Source organism: Myxine glutinosa, chromosome 11, assembly GCF_964187855.1.
Source record: "Myxine glutinosa chromosome 11, kmMyxGlut1.1, whole genome shotgun sequence".
Classification (NCBI taxonomy): Eukaryota; Metazoa; Chordata; class Myxini; order Myxiniformes; family Myxinidae; genus Myxine; species Myxine glutinosa.
The window spans coordinates 118,949,383-118,954,460 of record NC_136271.1 but is presented as its reverse complement, the minus strand read 5'-3'; the positions used below and the strand labels follow the sequence as shown (position 1 = coordinate 118,954,460).

The 5,078-nt window shown below is 40.1% G+C and overlaps 1 long non-coding RNA gene across 1 annotated transcript; it reads left to right on the top strand.

The window, feature by feature from the left end:
- Positions 1–1,401: 1,401 nt before the first annotated feature.
- Positions 1,402–4,473, top strand: LOC144894347 (uncharacterized). The gene is made up of 2 exons (XR_013625043.1): positions 1,402–1,560; positions 3,748–4,473. It is a non-coding gene; the product is annotated as an uncharacterized LOC144894347 (long non-coding RNA).
- The last annotated feature ends 605 nt before the right edge of the window (positions 4,474–5,078 follow it).

The window sequence follows — 5,078 nt, the reverse complement described above, 5'->3', positions numbered from 1 at the left end:
CGTGAAGATAAGCTGTTCGGGTCCCCCCCCCCCTCCCCCCCACCCCACCACCCACTCCCCACCACCCACGCATATTCTTCGCTATATTTTGAGTGAACGCCTCGGAGTGTTAAGGTCATTTGGTCATCCGTGTCGCCCTGTGGTGTCCACCACACAGGGTAGTCACACGACTATATGTATAGGTTGTGGATCACGTTTGTGAAGTTTTGTGTTTATCGGTTAAGGTTTGTTTTTCTATCCAAGATGGCTGCCAAATCACGTGACCTATGACATCATTATTTTCAAACTATATGCAGCATTGGTGTTAGATGACTATATACATGTATATATATATATATATATATATATATATATATATATATATATATATATATATATATATATATATATATATATATATAAAGTTTCACATCGATAGGGTACATGATTTCTGAGATATAACTATTTAATATTTTCCTTTAATCCAATATTGCTGTTTCATGATCAACTTTTAATCTCCATGCCCAATCAATGACACATGTAAAGTTTCGAGTTGATCGCTTCAGTGGTTTGGAAGAAGATGCTTTTTTAAGGTTTTAGGTTAAAGTTAATATGGCTGCGAAAATATGTGACCTATGACGTCATAAATAAAATAATTCAATACAAATGGATCATTGATCATGTGCATGCATTTCAGATTTTTAGGATAAGCCATTCCATTAAAATATTTATGGCTGGTATACCATTTCACTGATTGTCATCATTATCATGATTTTGTCCCCCATTGGGAGTACTTGACAATGTGCCAAGTTTCGAATATTTCCATTCAGCGGTTTCCGAGAAAAATTATTTTAATTATTTGTATTTAATCCAAGATGGCTGCCATACCACGTGACCGATGACAATTATCATAAAAACATTCTGCATGGCTCCTACTCTGAAAGTTTTGTCTCAATCGGACATGAGGTTGCTGAGAAAAACGAGGTTGAGCCCATATGGACGAATGGACGTACGAACGGACGAACAACCGGAAAATATAATGCCTACAGCCACCTTCGGGGGCGTAGGCATAAAAAAAATTGATCTCTTCAAAATGCTAACAAGATTGGATCATGACTGGGTAACGCAGGGTACTCCTGCTGATATTTTATAAACATTCAAAATATTGAAAATATTCATACAATGCTTTACTGCATTCATCGTTGTTACAACAGGTTTGCAGAATTTGAGTACCTCTCTTTCTGCTGGATATCCCATTTCTCCTCTTGTTAAAAGCTTGAAAGCATCTGGAGAGGGTGGTGAGGTGAAAATAAATAAATACATGCATACAAATGTGAAACGTAACACAAGGTAACACAATTGTCCACCCCCCCCCCCCCCCCCACCTCCCACCTCCCACCTCCACATCCCCGACAGAGGCAGAAACAGAGGCAGAATCATGATCAATGGCTTTTACTCCAATGGAATCAGGAATCTCACACACCAGTGGGGATAATGTGTGACATTGGCTGGGACTACATCTGGAAGGACTAACTTCTGTGCAGAAATTTGCTGGACATCAAACACTTTGACTCATCTTCGGTAGTTTCTGCCCAATGTCATACTTTTTCTTCCCCAGCGTTGCTTCCTGATGAGTTTGGGGACAGAAGTCGTGTTTTCAGCTCTAAAATGTTGTGACAAAGTGTGAAATGCTTTGTGTCTCCCACCTAGCGTAGTATTTCGAGCGGGGTATTAATTCGCCTCTAATGTGGTTTAGTGTGTTCATGATGGAAATTCTCCTGGCTAGCATTTATTTTGTTTTTTTGGACTTTAAAGATCCAATGACACCTTTTGAAAAGTGAAATTTTTTGGGCCCCACGTCTTTGTCTACCACGGTGGATGGGACTGTAACGCGTCCAAGTGATCGATGGACTACGTTTCTCTTTTAGTTCCGGTCATATACGAGTATGTATTGGATAATGAAGCCTCTCCCTATAGGATATGGGAAGGACTATAGCTGTTGCAGAGTTTGTTTCTACAATTAGTGCCCCTCAGTTTTAATTGTAACCCAGAGTTTATTACACCCTTAGGAGTACGAAATAACTATTTAGGTTTTTGTTTTCTTTCTTCTTTTCTGCCAATGTACGAGTTGTATGTCGTTGCCGGCTGGGACTTTCAGAATGAATATGTTTTTAGAAATTGCTGCATCAATAATGGGAATACAAAGTATGTGGGGTTGACATACATTTTTTTAACCTTCACCTAATTTTAAGGTCATGACCTAATTATATAAAGTTTTACGTTTTTCACCATAACTTGACTAAAGCTGTCCAATCGGAACGAAATTGCCCTCCCTAAATAGCCTAGAGCAAGACACATTTACGCTTCATTTACATCATACCCCTCCAGGTTAAAGGTCAAGGTCAAATTGGCAGTCTGGAAAAAATGCATTTTTTGTTATCGCTCAATTTTGCCGAAATGGAATCTCAAAGACCGCTTGGCGTTCCAAGATGTTCTTGCATCACAATAGTGTAGCTAAATTGATGTTTTGCACATGGTTTTTTATAAGTGTCCTTGACCTACTTATTTTTCGGATTGTGACCTAATTAACAAAGAACACATTTTTGATCATAACTTGAATAATTTTCCTCCGATTTTCATGATGTTGAGTTTTTTGGGATAGATTGTCGATGGAGATACATTTTTGATGGAGATCACGTAGGACACTGAGATGAAAAAGTGATCCTGCTCACATGATTTTCTATGGTGTTACCTTTCTTCTTTAAAGTAGTTTAATATCTCCTGCAAATGTATGACTTGGACAAAAAAACCCATTATTTTTACCCTTATGGGTACAATGAGCTTGTTTGAGAATGTACAGAGTGTCCTTTAAATAGACATTATTTATTGAATACAACAAGCACACAGAACTTTCCAGGTAAACCTTATATGGACCAGTTTGAGTAATGTTTGAAGTTTTGTTTAATACTCAACCTGCCCTGCTCTCCAAACTCTGCTTTTCTGGTATCCATGGAAATCTTCACGTTTGGCTGGCGGATTTCCTCTCCTGTCGTAGTCAACGTGTGGCTCCAAATGGAATTCTCTCATCTCCTCTACCTGTCCAGGCTGGTGTTCTTGGAAGCTGATTCTGAGGGCCTTTCACTCTCTCACCGCAGGCAGGTTGGTGGTCTTTCCGTCTTCCACCGACTCCTCTCCGGCCTAGCTCCCCCTGCTCTGTCCCCCAAATATTCCTACAGGTCGCACAAGATCTTCCAGCAACACTCTTCTGGTGAAACTGCCAAAATCAAGACTCTCTGCTCACCTTCACTCTTTCATTCCTCTTTTTTGCCACCTGTGGAACAAACTCCCACACTCTCTTCAACCCCACTTCTCACTCCACGTCTTTAAAACAGCTGTTCACCACCATCTCTTATCTTCCCCTATCCGAAACCTTGATCTTTTCTACCCCCGTTAAAACACCCCAAATCCGCCTCTTTTAATCTCCAACTTCTTTCAATCTCCAACTTCTTTCCTGAAATTCTTAGTAGTGTCCATCTTGTTTATCCCGTGTACCCCGTCCCAGCCCTCTCCCTTCTACAGATCTCCCAATGTCCCTGTTCTCTACTGTTGTTGTGCTTCCCTCTCTCTCTCCCCCTCTTGTCTCCTGCTCCCTATATTATGTTTCATGTGTGTTTCTGTTTCTGTGCTTTATGTGTTCGCTCGTAAGTGATCTTCGACTTTGCATACAAAAAAAATAAAAACCATAACCTCCTTTTCAATATTTCTCAGGAGCTGTTCGTGAATTCCATGATTCAATGTTCCCCAACAAATGGATTGGATTGGCCAAGGTGGACCCATTGTTTGGCACCCAAGACCATCGGACCTCACTCCTGTGATTTATTTTGTGTGGTTTCCTAAAGGGCAGAGTTTATGCCATGCGTTCACAGGCAAGAATGAACTAAGGATCATATCCCCAATGCTATTCAGGGTATTTGTGCAAAAGTTATGGGCAATTTTTTTCAACATCTCCATAACTCAACATCTCCAAAAGCTTTATTCAAGGGACTCCTGATACTTGATCTAGCCAAGGAAATGCTTCACTTTTGCATTTAGTCAAAATTTAACCTTTTAGATGAAGAAGGTCTCACGTAACTCATTGAGAAAAATGATTTTGATGACTGATTTTTGCATCTGTTGTAATTTTACAATCTGGTAGCTGCTTTTATTGCTTAAAGTTGCTTTGCAGTCTTCAAACTCTGTTCTCAAACTAGAACGGCACTCGGTAGAGCGCATACCTCCGCCAGGCTGAACAGTTTACATTTTGTATCCCATTGATAGGTAAGATCTGGATTCGGACTTGAACCGGAATCAAATTGGCTTGTTCTTGTCACTTACCCAACTCATCCAACCAAGTTTTGTCATAAGCTTCCACAAGTTTTTGAAATATCATGTTATATCGGTTTTTGGCCCAATCACCCAATGATGAAGAATCACTTCAATAAATATTTAAACATTTCTTGTATCCGGATCCGCATTCGAGATGTTCACCAATAGAGAATCGATTATTCCTTGTCACACACCCAACCTGTTCACCAACTTTCATCCAAATCCGTCCACACCTTTTTGAGATATTGTGTTCAATATCGGTTTTAGCGCTATCTCTCAATGGTGAAGAATTGGTTCACGAGTTATCAAGTGACCACTATATTCGTCATGTGTGTGTGTCTGTCTGTGTGTGTGTGTCTGTCCGCAGCATAACTACCCGATGATATCATCCGATCTTGATGAAACTTGGGTGGGAGGATATCATGATCTAGTTGTGTCCTGCCTAGAGTGGGCGTATTGCACCCATTGTGGCATAGCCACGCCCGAAAAAGATGTATTTTAGGGGGTAATCGAGTTCAAGCTACATCTTCTCCGAGGGGTTTGGTGGAATCTGACAGTGACAGAGGGTTTCGATATTTGGTTAGGCCAATGTCATGTGTCTCGCCCCACGGAGCTCGATTTTTCATTTTTTTTTTTTTTTCATTTTTGTTTTTTGTTTTTTCATTTCATTTTTCACCGAATTTTCGGTATTGTGTGGCTAACTAACCTCATAACTGATTATACAATATTTTCTA